This window comes from Acomys minous (genome assembly GCF_964271855.1).
Source record: "Acomys minous genome assembly, chromosome: 7".
In the NCBI taxonomy this organism is placed as follows: Eukaryota; Metazoa; Chordata; class Mammalia; order Rodentia; family Muridae; genus Acomys; species Acomys minous.
The window spans coordinates 79594131-79612274 of record NC_140488.1 but is presented as its reverse complement, the minus strand read 5'-3'; the positions used below and the strand labels follow the sequence as shown (position 1 = coordinate 79612274).

The following is an 18144-nucleotide window of genomic DNA, read 5'->3' as shown; positions in this document are numbered from 1 at the left end:
TCATAGGGCCCAAACCACACACACACTGAGTCCAGTTTGCATCCCTGGACCCAAACAGGTCTTGTTGGCCTAATCCATGCACTTAGTCCAGTTAGCGCTGAGTCCAACCAGGGTCTCGGGCCCAAACCACACACTGAGATCGCCGAGTTCAGCTAGAGTCTCAGGACCTGTACAGCACGCAGAGTCCAGCCAGAGTCTCAGGGCCAGGACCAAGCACCAAGCTCAGCTAGAGTCTCTGGACCCAACTGCGTGCAGAATTCAGCCAGGGACTCTGGGCGCAATCTGCACACCAAGGTCAGCTAGAGTCGTGGGGCCCAAATCTTGCACTGAGTCTCCTCTCCCAGAGCAATATCCACCGGTCACGACACCAATCGCCTCTGCTGGAGGGTTCCCAGATGCAAACCTCAGCTGCCGCCACTGCCACTCTGGTCCAAGAACATCCTCACTCCTCCTTTGTGCAGGGGTATGCAGGTTCTCTGTATTCTGGTCCTTTCGAACTGTGGAGTACTCCCGCTGTAGTGGGGCAGGGAGCTTGGTGTTCCTGGTTAAGAATTCCATGCAATTCCCTGAATCATTTACTGGAGCTTCTAAACACAGTCCACGCTGCTCGCCGCCATCTTGGATCTCCCCCTCAAGTTTATTTCTACAGTTATTTTTTCTCTTACTTTAAGTGAGAAAATTTGCAGTGACTAATGATTCCAAAAGCTTTCTGGTCTATGTTGCATTTCCTGTGTCTTTATGAACATGGTGGAAATTTTCACAGGATGTCAATGTATGTAGACTCAAACACCTAGTAGACAAAAATAAGGAAAGTAATATATATTATACTATCTAAAGAGCAAAAAAGTAGCCTTTTATAAGTACTTAATAATATGTGCCCAAAATAAATATGAAGTATAGTAAATGATTGTCTTTAAGTGGTTTGGAAGCTTTGAATGAATGCTAGGCAAACTGTTAATACTTTTGTACAGTATCAGTGTATACTATTCTGATGAAAACAAAATATATATCAATAAAATTCAAAAATTACAAAGGAAATGAGCATAAAAGTTTGAACAACACAGATGAGTGATAAAACAAAATTAAAATTGGTATCTTAATGGTAATTAACTAAGGGAAAGCTTTTTGATACAGAGTTTAAAAGTGTAGACCAGGCTTGTCTTGAAATCATGGAAATAATACTGTATCAGACTCCTAGGGCTGGAATTACAACCATGAGCTACCACGTCCAGATAAAAGAAAACTTCTTTTCTTTTTTATTTATTATAATTATTCCAGTTACATCTGGATTGTTATCCTCCTGCTTGTATTTTCCCATTCCAATCCTTTCTCTCTCTTTTGTCCTATTCCCCTCCCCTAGACCTCTGAAAGAAGGGGACCTCCTCCCCCACCATATGACAACAGCCTATTAGGTCTCATCTGGATAGCCTGCATCGCTTTTGTCTGTGTACCAGCAGGGCCTACCCCCCCCCTTGATCAAGTTGGGGGCTCTACCAACTTGGAGAATGACTACCTCTGAACAGGGGGTCTAGGTTCACTGCATGCGTTCTCCTTGGTTGGTGCAACAGTTTGTGTAGGCCTCCCACATTGGGTCCAGATCTGCTGCCATTGATGGTCTCCTTGTAGGGTTCCTGAATCCTCTGGGTCTTTCCATCCCCCACCCACTCTTCCATACAACCCTCAGCACTCTTCCCAGAGTCCAGGTGAGTGTCCCAGCACCTGTCCCAATTCCTGGCTGAATGAAGTCTCTCAGAGGACATCGATATTGGGCTAATATCCACTTATAAGTGTGTATCTACCATATGTGTCTTTCTGGGTCTGGGTTAACTCACTCAGGATGATCATTTCTAGTTCCATCCATTTGCCTTCAGATTTCAAGATTTCCTTGTTTTTAATAGCTGAGTAGTATTCCATTTTGTAAATGTAGCACCATTTTTTAAAATCCATTCTTCAGTTGAAGGATATATAGATTGTTTCCAGATTCTGGCTATTATGAATAAAGAGCTGATATGCACACAGTTGAGCAAATGTCCTTGTATGGCAGAACATCTTTCGGGTATATGCCCAGGAGTGGTATAGCTGAGTCTTGAGGTAACCCTATTCCCAATTTTCTGAGAAAACATCAGATTGATTTCCAAAGCGTTGTACAAGTCTGCACTCCCAGCAGCAATGGAGGAGTGTTCCCCTTTCTCGGCATCCTTGCCAGCATGTGCTGTCACTTGAGTTTTTGATCTTAGCCATTCTGATGGGAGTAAGATGGAATCTCAGAGTCATTTTGATTTGCATTTCCCAGATGACTAAGGACATTCAGGGAGGGATGGTGGGACCAGGAGGAGATGAGAGAGCTGGCTAAGATCAAGATGTAAAATGAATAAATTAAAAATATCTAATCTCTCTTATATATATTTTATTTTATTACATATGTATAAAACAAACTACATACAGCAGGGAGAACCATGTGACAATCATGAGAATAATGAGTTCTACATATGTTACATTCATAGTGACTTGGCCATCTGCATTCATCTCTTTTGAAGTAAGTGTTTTTCCTGTCTTGTTGGGTCTAGGTTTCTGAATGAGATTCAATATCTATCTTATCTCAACTCTAATAGCTTAATTTCTTTATCTTGATCTAAAACAATCTTGTCCCCTAACCAGCTAAACTTGGTTATAGAACTATATTATCTTGTCTTCAGTGCCCCTCAGAGACTTGAGAAGGAATAAAACTTAAATTCCTGAGTGAATCAGCAGTGTGGCTTAGCAGTTTCCAAAATGTACAAATTGACTTAAGACCAGTCATTATAAAGACCAACACTTTACAATGTTGGAGCCTCTTCTTCAGCTTTCTGACCTAATATTTCTGCCAGACTTATTAAATGCAGCACTGGAAACACTCAGCCTCCTTGGAGCCTCTCACATGCTCTTTCGATCTCCAGCAATTCCTGATGAAAATCCACGTCATAGATTCTGAGTGTTAGTTCATGGACTGAGCTCCACTATCCCCGGCACAAAACGACAACTTCCTATTGCGAGGGAGGCCATGTATTTCTGTATGGGATTTAAAAAATGTTGAATGAAATCAGAATAAGTTTGTCTGTGAAGGAGGCTTTGAATGTGGATAAACATTGGTAACAAGGAGGAGTCTGAGGCATGAGCCAAAGTGGTCCGAAACAATAGTGGGATGGCTTGTGCCGCATAGTGAGAATCAGTTAGTACATTGAAGGGAATTTTTGGAAGGCAGTAAGGACAGCCAAAAGCTATGCCTGCTGGTTGGTGGTTACCCCAGGTGTACCAAGAGAGTACCATATTCCAGCAGCAGATGTTTTGTAATGGCCCCTTTGTCAGAGAAAGCTTATATAGAATCTCATATAGAGTCACTGTAGGAGGGAGATGTTTGTCTCTCCAAACTAGGGATGTTTGTAAAAAAAAATGTTGAAATCATCCTGAGATAGAAAAGGATATATAGCATTAAGGTCTTGTTAGTGGGACTGGAGAGATGGCTCAGAGGTTAAGAGCACTGTCTACTCTTCCAGAGGTCCTGAGTTCAATTCCCAGCAACCACATAGTTGTTCATAACCATCTATGATGAGATCTGGTGCCCTCTTCTGGCTGGCAGGCATACATACAGGCAGAACATTGTATACATGATAGCAAACAAGTTTTTTTAAAAGATCTTTTTAGTAAGTTCAGCTAACCTTGTTTTGTCTTGTTAAATAAAAATCATTCTATAATGCTTTGGGAAATTTGTCATTGTTGTTGTCGCCATTGTTGTTTAGCTTTGTTGGGAAGAAATTCCCATTCTAGAATGTCTAAAGATGGAATTAATTGTCCAATGGCTAATGTAAGGAAAAAAGAATATTAAAGATAATAGAGGAATAAATCTAAAGAATCTGGGAGAGAAAGTTATTTTTGTTTCAGGGCTTGAAGTATTATTTGTAATTATTGTAACACAAGAAGAGTTCATGTAAACAGTGAGATCAAGTCAATATCTCCTTTGAGAGTGGTAAAAGATGAGAAAGGGGCACATTGAGAGCTCCCAAGCAAGCTTGGAGCCAATTGATATTACGTAAAAGCTGTTGAAAAGAACTGAAAATTATCTCTTTTTATTTATTTATTTTTTTGGCAGATGATTGTGTTCAATGAAGTTTAGTGGAAGACTGAGCAACAATATATCCAAGACAGCTGTATGGATCACTGCCGGCTTGGCCTGCATTACAGTGCAAGCTATAAATGGCAGTTTTGTAGTGACGTTTGTAAATTGTTTAAAACCATTGGATTGATATCTATAGTAGAGGCGGCTAATAGGATATCCTCCATATAATAAGATACACAAGTACAAGGGCATTTTTGTCTAGTAGAGTGCATTGCCTTATTTATCCATCTTTGTCAGAAAGTGGAGCTGTTGTTCATACCTTGGGGAAAATATTTTGCATTGAAAATGAGATGTAGGTGCTTGATTACTGAGACTAGGCAGTGAAAAACACTTTTTTAATCATCGAAGTGTAAAATGATAGTAAAAAAAAAAAACAATCTTTTAAATCAATCATAGTAATGTGGTAACTTTGAGGGACCATGGCAGGAGAGAGAACTCCACCCTGGAGGCCTTCAAGAGCCTGAAGACGAGCATTTGGGAGCAATCCAGAAGGATTCCTGGCACTGAAGAATGGTTCTGTACAGCCACCCTGAAGTTCTTAGGTTAGTTTAGGAAAGCTAATTATAGATAAGCCAATCTTGAATCATTTTTAGTAATAGTAATAGTAATAAAGTATTTTATTGTTTTAGAGTTTGAGATGGAGACGAAGGCATGCTGCAGAGGCCATAGGTGCAGTGTGTGACTGAAACCAGGCTGTGTGATCTTGCTGAGATACTGCAAGGCATTGCATTGGGGTTCCAAGCTGCGAACATAGGGGCCTTTCTTGTATTGTTATATCACGCTTGGGGCTCACATTCTCATTTTCCAATATTGGATTACTTTTACTCATTGGCAACTGTGGATTAACATTGGCTAGCCCAGTGAAAACTTCTTACACATTTTAGAGCATAGTTGTTTTATTATTATTATTATTATACTGAAGTTTGTTTATTTACTGTGTTTTTGTTTGTTTTTAAAATTCATTTATATTTTATTCACTTTACACCCTTGTCATAGCCCCATCCCTCCTCCCCTCCAATCCCAACTTCTGTCCTCTTCACCCTCTCCCCTCCCTTATTCCGTAGAAAAAGGGAGCCCCCATCCCATCCACTGCAGCTCCATCAAGTCACATCAGGACTGAGTGTGTGCTCTTCCCTTGTGGCCTGGCAAGGCAGTCCCTCCAGGGGGAAGCGAAAAAAAAAAAGCTGGCAACACAGGCCCCACTCCTCTTACTAGAGGACTCACATGAAGCCTGAGGTGCCCATTGGCTACAGCCCTGTAAGGGACCTAGGTCCAGTTCATGCAAAGCCCTTCCTTGGTGCTTCAGTCTCAGCAAGTCCCTCTGGGCCCTGGTTAGTTGGCTCTGTTGGCTGTGCTTGTTTGACCATTAATCAGTCGAGAGCTGGCAAGCTGCCAATACATGGCTTTGACACTTCCTTTTCTGCATAACTGATCATAGGTATTTTTTAACGCATTTGCTGCCTTTGGTTCTGAGCAGCAATGGGCCACCATTCATCTATCCACTCTGGGAGATATAGATTTTATTGAGCAATGCTGAGAATTGTTTTCATAAGGGCTTGTCAGTCAGAGGGCATTGTTTCATTTACCTTTGTAATAACATTTGTTATTTCTCTGTGTGACAGTTCTGGCTTTCCAAGTTTTGCTTTGGGAACAAAGCTGGCCTTGAACTCACAAAGATCCACCTGCCTCTACCTCCCAGGTGTTGAGATTAAAGGCCTGAGCCACCACACCCAGCAGACAAGTTGTTTTTATCTATATTCTTTTTTTAATATTTTTATTTAGTTTTTTAAATTTATGTGCATTGGTATGAGGGTGTCAGATTTTGGAGTTACAGACAGTTGTGAGCTGCCACGTGGGTGCTGGGAATTGAACCCGGGTCCTTTGGAAGAGCAGATGGTGCTCTTAACCACTGAGCCACCTCTCCAACCCCTTATCTATATTCTTGATTCAATTTTGATAGGCAATGCATGTAGAAATCACTCCATTTCTAAATTTTTTAATTTAACTTCCTAAGAATCTTTAATATATTCCTCATTAGCCCTCTTGATTTCACTGGAATCTCTTCAACTATTCCTATTTAATTTTTAATTTTATTATATTCATTTCCCTTAATTTATTTTGGTTAGTTTGGCTAAAGATTTGCCAATCTTGCTTATTTTTTTTTTAAAGAAACCTTATAAGGCTGGGGGTATAAAATATTGGCAGTGTTCTAATTTAAGAATTGTGGGTGGTCATTTGATACCTAAAACAACCAAAATACACAAAACATCTTTTTTGTGTCTGTTGGGTTTCAGACTCAGAACAAGTGGCCGAGTACCCATATAACATATCAAAGGGGACCTGGCCTCCAGATTTTCCCAGCATCCCCCAGTCCCTACCTGTTACAGAGTATGGCTGACATACCTCATCCTTTATGGCTCTTCCCTATATAATCCAGACATTTGTTCTCTCTCTCTCTCTCTCTCTCTCTCTCTCTCTCTCTCTCTCTCTCTCTCTCTCTCTCTGCATTTTCTCTCCTCTTGTGCACACACTCTCTCTTTCTCTCTCAGCACCACAACCCCATTTGCATGGTGATTTTCCTTGCCCTGTGTCTTGGAACTGGTAAGTCCAATAAAAGCTTCCCCTGGCAAGAAACCTGCCTTTATACTTCTAATTTGACCTGAATTGGGTTATTCTATTGGTGAAGAAAATTTATTAGTGTCTTTATTCTAAGTCTCAATGTTATTAATTTATCTTTTGATATTATTAATTTGTAGCAATTTTAATTAAAAATATTATTATATCACTTCCTTCATTCTCTTTCTTCCATCTAGTTCCTTCCATGTCCGCTCCCTTCAACTCCTCCCAAGTTTTCCCACTCTTAAGTTGATAGCTGCTTTTCTTATATGCACAAATATATAAGAATAACATGCTGAGCTTGGTTTTTGGTGTGTGTGTGTGTGTGTGTGTGTGTGTGTGTGTGTGTGTGTGTGTGTGTGTGAGACTCTGTGTGTGTGTCTGTGTGTGTGTATGTCTCTGTGTGTGTGACTCTGCATGTGTGTGTGTGTGTGTCTGTGTCTGTGTGTGACTCTGTGTGTGTGCATGTCTGTGTATGATTCTCTGTGTGTGTGTGTGTGTGTGTGTGTGTGTGTGTGTGTGTGTGTGTTTACCTCCCATTCTTGGGAGAGGCAGATTCTCCCTCTCTCAGCAGTTATTAATTGCCTGTATTTTGTCATGTTAACATATCTATTAATATTGCTATTATTCAGGTTTTGTTTTGGAGCCAATTCTATGAGAAGTGGTCTCACAGCCAACTTCCTGGTATTCTGCCTCTTACAATCTTTCTGTCCTCTCTTCCCCAATGTTTCCTGGGGGCATATGCACTAACTTTTATGTAGGTATGTTTGCTAGGCTCTGCACACTCCACTGGTCTCTGTATATTATCACTTATAGTTTTCTACAAAGGTCTCTGCTTTGGCAGTGGATGGTAGCTTCGCTTATCTGTGAGTATGTGGATAAGATTTAGAATATAGTTAGAAAGCGTAATGGCCTAGCAAGATGATGGTAGATTCTCTTCTAAAACCCATGATGACATCACTATCCCCTTATGGTTGGCTAAGTTCCTCGTACCAGATATTATTTCCTTGTTGTTGAATGGGACTTAAGTCCATTTAAAGCATGCTGGCTGGTAGTGGCGCACACCTTTAATCCCAGCACTCGGGAGGCAGAGGCGGTCCTTGACTGTCCTGGACTCACTCTGTAGAGCAGACTGGTCTTGAACTCACAGCGATGTGCCTGCCTCTGCCTCCTGAGTACTGGGATTAAAGGCATGTGCCACCATGGCACGGCGAGTGCCACTGTTGTACTCCTGTGGCTATCTTGCCCTGCTGGTCCCTGTTGTGGTTCATAGCTGTTGCAGCTAGGTAGGACTATTCATCTCTTCCCTCCTTCGGCAGCTTGCACAGTACTTTCTTGTACTGTGGAACCTAGACCAGAAGAAGATCCCGCTTGAATAATCTCAGTTCTGTGTCCTAAGTGTGTAGTGTCCTCAGCAGAAGGCACTAAGCCAGAGAGGCAATGAAAGGCAACAGAAATAGCCTACGTGATTTGGGAATCACTTAGACTAAACTGTAAAGAATGTTTCTTGTGGCTGGTTTTTAATCAGTTTATGGCACTTGTGGGGAGTATTGTCAACCTAAGTGGCATAAATTTTTATATCTATTTATCATCTGTATGTCTGTCTGTCATCTATGTGTGTGTATATAAACATATGTGTATTTGTTTTGGCTAGTTTTATGTCAACTTGGCACATGATAGAGTCATCAGAGAGGAGGGAACCTCAGTTGAGAAAACCCTTCCATAAGATCAGGCTGTGTGCAAGTGTGAGCGGCATTTCTTTAATTAGTGGTTGACGGGGCTTGTAGTGCTAGGTTGTATAAGAAAGAAAGCCGAGAAAACCAGGAAGCATCACCCCTCCACATCCTCTGCATCAGCTTCTGCTTCCAGGTTCCTGCCCCGTTTGAGTTCCGGCCCTGACTTCCTTCAATGATGAACACTAATATGTAAGCATAAGCTAAATAAATCATTTTCTCCCTAAGTTGCTTGGTACATCATCACAGCGATAAAAACCCTCACTAAGATAGTATTGCATGCAGTTTTGGATAAATATAAAATAATATAACTCCTTGAAGCATATCAAACAACTGTGGCCCCTCCTCCTCCTTCTTCTGTATTGAGCCCTATCCCAAGATGGAGCCTCCTCCCCGTTTTTTTTTTCTTTTATTTCTTCATATAACTTGTGACCCGCAAGTTCCCTCTCAAGCCCTACCATGGTCCATTTATAGTTTGCTTGCTCCTATCATTATTCCATGTTATATGCTTAGATCTGAAGCCTTGGATCTAGACTCTGCAAAGCAATGAGAGCATGTAGTGTCTGTCTTTCTAAGTTTGGGTTACCCCGCTCATTATAATTTTTTTCTGGTTTTATCTTGTACCTATATTTTTCATATTTTCATTTTTCTTTATAGCTGAATAGTCTGACACTGTGCATATGTGCCACATTGTCATTATCCAGTCATATATTGGAGGACATTTTGGTTATTTCTGTGCCTTAGTTGCTGTGAATAGGGGCATAATGGACATTGCATTATCTGTGGAGTAGAACCTAAGTGTCTGGAGTAAGGTGTCCAGTCCTTTGGGCATAGCTCATGGAAATGTATACTTGGGTCATATGGTGGGTTTATTTTTAGTTTTTTGAAAATTCACCATGCTGATTTGTAGTAAAATACGTGTTTAAAAACACAGAAATGTTATGGGAAAAGGTTTTTCTTTAATCCCAGGTATGGGATATGGGTCTGCTTCAGACTGTCCACAGCAGCTGACTATGGTTTGCCTCATGCTCTAGCAGGGGTGTGATTTTTGCCAGCTGCATAAAGTTTCTGAGAGTGTGTGACATTTGAAATTCTATTAATTTTTAAATTATCTGTATTATCAGTATGGGCCTAATTGTCTATATGATTAGTAGGACCAGCTAGCAATCAATTAAGATACTGACACTTGTTACATTTTAAAATAGCCTTAGTTAACCTGGGGCAGGGCAGATATCAATCCTCTAAACTGCTTCCCAAAGTGGGGCAGGTATGGGATCTCTGCCCCAATCCCATGCCATCTGCTTCTAATAACTTCTACCAAGCTACCTCCCATCCATAATCCCAAATACTTGCTAATGTTCTTCATCTGGGCCAAATCTCCATCCATGCCGGCCATGTGTTTCTCCTCCATCTAACCCATGGTGGCCTCTCTCTGCGCTCTCTCCTTGGGACCCTCTCTTCTTCCCAGGATCTTCTCTCTCTTCCCCTCTCCCTCTCCCTCTCCCTCTCCCTCTCCCTCTCCCTCTCCCTCTCCCTCTCCCTCTCCCTCTCTCTCTCTCTCTCTCTCTCCCTCTCTCCCCCCCTCTCCCTCTCCCTCTCCCTCTCTCTCTTTCTCTCTCTCTCTCTCCTTCCCTCCCCTTCTGGAAACCTTAGTCACACCTCTATCTCCTCTGTCCTGCCCAGGTAGGATGGCTTTTTATTAGTCAAAAGGTGGGTCACAGAGACAGCAAGCAGCAATTAGCACCAAAATGCATTACACCATCCTTCAACAACACTTGAGAGAATATAAATGTTAGACCCCAAGGGGGCCTGCAGAAGCTGCTACTCACCCTGGTACTGCTGCCCCTGATGCTGCTGCTGCTAATTGTTTGCCCCTGCTGGTGTTGCACTTTGCTGGATTTCTGGTTGCTGGGTGGAGATATACTGGCACCAAATATCAAACTCACCCCAGGGAACTTGATGCCCCTAATCAGCAGCAAGTTGTCTAAGGATATCAATGCCCCCTTCCTCTTGATAACCTTCTTTCTTTCCTACCTAGTGTTGCGGGGGAGGGGCTGGAAGGGATAAGGGTAGTTTAGGGAGCAAGATAAATGAACTCAATAAAGTAGCCAAAAAGTCTGGCTATACTGATGTCCAGAGTTGATGCATTATTTACAATCCCACCAGCAGTGCATGAAGGGTTCTCTTTCTTCATAGTTGGTGCAATACAATCTCTAATGTTATAAAGGCAACTGAATGTTCTAGATTAAAGGTCCTTCCCTAGGAAAACAATCTGAGCAAGTACCCATGACTGATAAACTCAGATAGTCAATGTGTGAATCCATCAAAGCATAGAAAATAAGCATCTGTCAAGCTCTCCTTCATAAATATGACATCAACATCAAAATTATTGGATCAGAGAACATTCTGTAGGCACAGGTATAAAAACTTTAAAAGTTTGAGGTCAGGAAGGATCAAGGCAAAACTGTGTCCTCTATAGGCCACCCTGATTCAAAGCCTATTTGGAAGTAAATTTCTGCTGGCATCTGCAACAGCTTCCTCAAAATTCAGACCAGAAATGGAAAATCTCTACAGTAGAAGTAAATAGTGGGCCTCCAGTATTCCTAGGCAAGCTAAAAAATTAAATGAAAAAGTACTTGGGACAAGGCATAAAAGAGCCTTTGTGACAAGGGACACTAAAAGTACACTTTTTAGGTAACAGATTGCTATACATAGTGAAGTTTTTCAAAAGATTTAGAATTACAAGGACAGGATATAAAGAGTTCAAGGAAAAAGAAAAATGCTATGGATGTGGGGTAAAGAGAAACTTCAATAGGGAATGCCATGCCATAACCAGAAAACAAGAAATAAGAACTCCCTTAATTTTTGATAAAGGTTAAAAGGCATTAATAAGCATCTCTTGTCATCTGAAACTTCAATTACAGGGCTAACATGTAAAAAATTTGGCTACATATATGATTTCGTTTTTGTCTCTTTTTGTTTTCAGGAAGTACTCCCTTACATCAAGATTTTGATAATTGCTAAAGTTTTTACTAAAATGTAATTTGCTTTCTAGCCACAGGGTAGAAAATGATGTCCAAGCAGAGAAAAGATTTGGTTGAGACTGACAGTGTGACAAAGCTTGATAGTTAAAAGTTCATGCAAAGCAAGCTTAATTTGCTACAATGTGCCCTATATGTTATTAAACTTAACTTTTACTTAGGAAAATAAAATACAAAGAAATAGTAAATAGGTATGAAAAAGGTGTTGGAAAGAAGGCTAAGAAGGATTAAAGAAAAAAGAGAATATTTTAGATAAAAATGAATTTTGTATGGTTAAAAATTGTCCTAAGAATAAAAAATAAGTTATGAAGACAAAACATAAAACTTAAAGCCAAATCATGGAAATTTTGAATAAATTATACAAAATTTGTAAAGAAAAGGACTTAAACTGAGACGTTTGATTTCTAGGCACCTAACACTGTGTCAATCACTTTTACTCTTTGAACGCTTTGCCCACTTCAAACACTAGCAATCTTAACTATCTTTTAAAATAATCTGTTCTACCTCATCATAAATAATGTTAGTTTTTTTCTTTTTGGTAGTTAGTTTTGTTATTTGGTAGAGTGGCCTAGTGCCAATCTGTTCAACAAATGAAGGTTATTTTTTCACAATATCTTTAATATTTAGAGCTGAATATCAGTTTATGCAGAAGGTTTCCATACACCACTGATCTAGAACTACTCAGCTCTCCAGCCACAACACAGTTATTCTATCCCCAGTCTCCCAGCTATGACGTATATGAGGAAAGATGTTATTTCTCTCAACTGTGAACCTCATCTCATTCACAGTTATCCCCAAATTGGCTGAAGACAGAAATGTGCTCCCTTCATGTGGTGGTTTGAGTACGAATGGCCCCCATAGGCTTCTATTTGAATGCTTTGTCACCAAGGAGTAGCCATAGTCTCTGTGAGTTCATATATATGTCTGCCAGGCTGTGCTTAGAAGACTTTGTTTCCTTGGTATCCTCCATTCTCTCGGACTCTTAAAATCTTTCCACCTTCTCTTCAACAGTGTTCTCTGAACCCCAAGGGGAGGAATATGATGGAGAGATGTTGTTTAGAACTATTAGGTCTCTCACTCTTAGCATATTGTTTGGCTGTGGGTCTCATTATTTGTCCTATAAATGGTAGGTGAAAGCTTCTTTGATAATGGATGAACCAGACACTGATCTGTGAGTGTAACAGAATGTCATCAGGGGTCATTTTATCGCTACAATCTTTTAGCAGAGGAGTAATCCTCAGGATTTCCCTTAGATTCCCTAACGTATCTAATCCCAGGTTCTTGGCCATGTGAGCAGTGTGAAGGATAGGTTCCATCTCATGGACTGGGCCTTAAGTCCAATCAGATATTGGTTGGTTACTCTCACAAGCTTTGTGCCACTATTGCATTTAGCACATCGTGTAGGTAGGTCATCATCGTAATTAATGTTTTTATAGATGAGTTGGTGTTTACCTCTCTCAAAGTACTTCTTTCAAGACAAAAAGTTTAGCTTCTGTAGAAAGGTACATAGAGATGCAAAGTTGAGCAGGCAAACGCACTCAGAGGGGTTCCTGATGACTTTTATTCCTAGTGAATGCAAAATCCTCATATTCTTATGTGATTGGCTGATTTAAAGTTATACGGTTCATAAGCAGATCACAAGTTTTAGCAGAAAAGGCAATCTTTGACACATATTTTGATTTCAAGAACTAATGACATGAAAGGAATTTGAGTTTTTGCCAAATGGATTCTTTAAAAAATATATGGAATTTTATCTTATTTTTCCCTTGATAAAAAAGACAGTACATTTTGCTTGTAATCCTCATGCTGGCATAGGGCATTTCTAAACTCAAATTAGGAAGGAGATTTGATGGCTCAATATCTGAATCCTTTCCACCATTATCTTCTTCCTCTTTATCATCTTCTGTCTTTGGAGACTGCCACGCATGATATCACAAGCTGATCACAGGAGCAGAAGGCAGAACAATTCTGTGGTAGAGTATCAGTGAAACTTCAGGGCTTGCTATCCAGAACCAATTCAGATCCATTCCCTGATTCTGGTAGAGCACTTCTAGATCACCTTTTCTGTGGCCCAGCGGGCACAGATGCATCTCAGACCACTGCACTAGAGGAGTAGTCAGTGATTGTTAACAGAGCCCACAGGACACTAATGGTGAAGGACAGCACTATGGAAGCATACTTTATCTGTCGAGGTTAACAAGGATGGCTTAGAACACCACAAACCCCAAACATATGCCTGCTGTAGGGAAGAGCCATGAAACGTCTTCACTATGACTGTGGGGAGGATTCCACCCGAGGCAGCCACCTTCCCTGTAATGTTCAATGACCGGGGCTCATAATAAGATCCCTGACATGAGGACACACATAAGTATAATATCAGATTAAATGTGTTGCAGGTTATTGTTCCCAGTCTCTGAAAGTGATTGTATTAGTTAGGGTTCTCTAGAGTAACAGAACTTATAAAATTAATCTCTCTCTCTCTCTCTCTCTCTCTCTCTCTCTCTCTCTCTCTCTCTCTCTCTCTCTCTCTCTCTCATGTACACACACACACACACACACACACACACACACACACACAGTACTTACAGGCTACAATCCAGCCAGATAATCCAACAATGTCTGGCTAATAGCAGAAAGTCCAAGAATACAATAGTTGCTCAGTCCACAGGCTGCATGGTTCAGTTGGTCTTTAGTCCACATTGGAATCCTGAAGACGTAGGCTGTAGTGCCAGTGAAGGAGTGAATGTGCTAGCAAGGCGAGGGCAAGCAGGCAAATTGTGAAATGTTTCTTCTTCTATGTCCTTATATAGGCTTCCAGCAGAAAGTATGACCCAGGTTAATGGTGTGCCTTCCTCCCTCAAGATCCAGATCAAAGCTGTGTGTGTCTTCCTACCTCACAGGTCCAGACTAGAAGTGAATTCACCCATTCCAAACCAAGCAAAAATATCTCACGGTGTGCCGGCCATTTCTAGATTGTAGTTCATTCCAGATATAGTCAAGTTGACAACCAAGAATAGCCATCACAGTGATGGAATGGACTTTTGCCAACAGAACTGTGCTGATGAAGTGTAATTGCAGTTTGAGTCTCTGCCTCCTACTGCAGAACACTCAAGAGGTAGGACATGGTATAAAATATTCTTTAGCTTCAATATTGAACCTTTTGTCTTGTTGGCATTTAGGCTTAACAGTTCTTACCCTATCTTTATTTCATGTTCTTGCATTTGGTATGACGAAAGATTTATATGGCCTGAAGAGAAACCAGAATATATACTGTTTTCTCCCATTTGTAACAGAAACATCTGTCCTAACCTTCACTATCATACTTTGGAAGTGCATAGTTTGATTTCTCAGGCTGACACAAGAACTTGCTTCATGAAATAATTGTATTTTGAATATCACTCAGATAGTTTTAGATGTGAATTTGAACTCAGATGGTGTGGTGAAGAAACAGTTCTGGAGCTACTGGGATTAACTGAATGTATTTTGTATTTAAGAAGGATGTTGATTTTATGGGTTTGCAGAAAGTTTGTAAGAATCAGAGGGGATGGAGGACACCGAGAAAACAATGTCCTCTAAGTCAACATGATCAAGGTCTTTCTAGACTGTCATGCATTTGAACTGCCAGAGACTGAGGTACCAAGCACAAGGCTGGCACAGGTCTGTACCAGATGGGGTCCTAGAGATGAAAACAGAAGTGAACACAAGCCCCCATCCCTAAACCAAAAGCCATCTCCAACTGATAACCACTGCAAACTGCTTGTCCTGTTCTAGTTTGTTTGTTTTTGATTTATCTTTTATTATGATTCCTTAGATGCCTGTTTCCTTTTTAAGGAGAGACAGAAAGGATATGGATCCCGATAGAAGGGAGGTGGGACACATTGGGGGAAGGGAACCACAATCAGAATATATTGTATAAAAATATATTTAAAAAGAATACAGTAAGATCTTTTAAAAATGAAACAAAATGAAATAATCCTAGGTTTCTTTCAACAAAATACATATGTCTGGCATACAACAGATAGAAATCAAGCTGAGGCCCCCTTATCAAACCCCAATGTATGAACTCGGATCAGCCAATAGTGTCATACCTTCATCGTCTGTTGACAATGAAGATACTGGAGATATATATATATATATATATATATATATATATATATATATATATATATATATATATATATATATATCTCACACCAGCAATTTGAGTCACCAAATGTATCAGAGATTGTGGTATTTGTCCTTTTCCTTTATGTGAAAACCTTAAGTTAATTTTTAGATTGCATACAATAAAAATCCTCCTGCAGACTTATGGTGAGGATTTTAATTACATCATTGCATCTTTACTTGAAACAACATCTTGTATTTACCAGTGTATATACTTGTATATACCAACAAACAGGATGTCAAATAATTTTTTGCTTTTGACATATTTGTCTGTGCAACACATATCTCTATTGACTGTGCAACCTCTAGCAGTTTTTCTTTCATGTGATTGTGGACGAATTTATTATGTTGCAGATCCGGTTTAGGCAACGCCAAGACAAGGCTCCTGATTAAGATGTCTAACACTGTTCTTCAGATGCACTGATATGGCATTAGGGAGGAGGGAAGGGAGATATTTTTAAAATATTATTTATTTATGTATGTGTATGTGTGTGCCTGTATATGTGCATGAGCTGGAGGTAAGAGACATCCCCTGTAACTAAAGTTATAAGCAATTGTGAGTTGCCGTATATGGCTGCTGGGAATCAAACTTGGGTTGTCAATAAGAACAATACATTTTCTGAGCCATCTCTGCAGCCCAAGGGGAAATACTTTCTTTAAAGTTTTTGTCATACAGTATATTTTTAAAGATTTATTTATTATTATGTATACAGTATTCTGCCTGCCTGTATACCTGCAGGCCATAAGTGGGCATCAGATCACATTATAGATAGTTGTGAGCCACCATGTAGTTGCTGGGAATTGAACTCAGGACCTTTGGAAGAGCAGGTGGCGCTCTTAACCACTGAGCCATCTCTCCAGCCCCATACAGTATATTCTTATCATGATTTCCCCTCCCTGAACTACTCTCATATCCTTCCCAACCTCCTTACCTATCTAATTTCATGTTCTTTCTATCTTGCCCTCACTTCTCCTTCTCTTACTTCCAAAAGAACATCCCAAAACCCAGAAAATGAAAATCAAAACAAAAAAACAACTCAACAAAAATGCCCAAACAAAAGAAAATGAAGCAACCCCTACACACACACATTTCACAAAATCCAACACCCATTCATGTTTAAAGTCTTGGAGAAATCAGGGATATAAGGCATATGCCTAATCATAGTAAAAAAAAAAACAACAAAAATATACAGCAAGCATATAGCCAACATCAAACTACATGGAGAGAAACTTAAATCCATTCCATTGAAATCACGGACAATACAAGGCTGCCCACTCTCTCCATATCTCTTCAATATAGTACTTGAAGTCCTAAGTAGAGCAATAAGACAGTTAAAGAAGATCAAGGGGATACAAATTGGAAAGGAAGAAGTCAAAGTATCACTATTTGATAATATACATAAGTGACCCAAAAAATCCACCAGAGAACTCCTATAGCTGATAAACACCTTCAGCAAAGCAGCTGGATACAAAATCAACTCAAAAAAGTCAGTAGCCCTCCTGTATTCAAATTACAAATAGTCCTAGGTAGAGCAATAAGACAGTTAAAGAAGATCAAGGGGATACAAATTAGAAAGGAAGAAGTCAAAGCATCACTACTTGATAATATACATAAGTGACCCAAAAAATCCACCAGAGAACTCCTACAGCTGATAAATACCTTCAGCAAAGCAGCTGGATACAAAATCAACTCAAAAAAGTCAGTAGCCCTCCTGTATTCAAATTACAAATAGGCTGAGAAAGAACTGAGGGAAACCATACCCTTCACAATAGCCACAAATAATATAAGGTGTCTTGGTGTAACTCTGTCCAAGCAAGTGAAAGACTTGTATGAAAAAAAAACTTCAAGTCTCTGAAGAAGGAAACTGAAGAAAATATCAGAAGATAGAAAAATTTCCAATGCTTGTGGATAGTGAGAATCAACATAGTAAAAAATGGCCATCTTACAAAAGCAATCTACTGATTCAGTGCAATGCTTATCAAAATACCTACACAATTTTTTACAGACCTTGAAAGATCAATTCTCAACCTCACATGGAAAACAAAAAATGCAGCTAAAACTGTAGAGCAACATTTTTAAAATGACATGGTACTAGCATAGAAATAGGCTGCTTGATCAATGGAATCCAACTGAAGACCCAGAAATAAACTCACACACCTATGGACACTTGATTTTTTGACAAAGGAGCCAAAACTATACAATGGAAAAAAAGATAACAACTTTAACAAATGGTGCTGGTCTAACTGGATGGCTACATGTAGAAAAATGCAAGTAGATCCATATTTATTACCCTGCACTAAACTAATGTCCAAGTGGATTAAAGACCTCAACATAAAACCAGACACATTAAATCTGTTAGAAGGAAATTGGGGAAGAGCCCTGAACTCATTGGCACAGTAGAAATTTTCCTGAACAGAACACCAGTAACTTAGGATC

The 18144-nt window shown here is 39.9% G+C and overlaps 1 protein-coding gene across 5 annotated transcripts in view; it reads left to right on the top strand.

Moving 5' to 3' along the window:
* The window catches only part of ZC3H12B (zinc finger CCCH-type containing 12B), a 372224-nt gene that overhangs the window by 296280 nt on the left and 57800 nt on the right, over positions 1–18144 (top strand). The window contains exon 1 of one of the 5 annotated variants that reach the window (XM_084789890.1): positions 14457–14658. The exons of the other annotated variants lie outside the window; for them this stretch is intronic. The gene's annotated coding sequence lies outside the window, so the exon portion shown is untranslated. Of the gene's footprint in view, positions 1–14456; positions 14659–18144 lie in introns of those variants that run through there. 5 annotated transcript variants of the gene reach the window in all.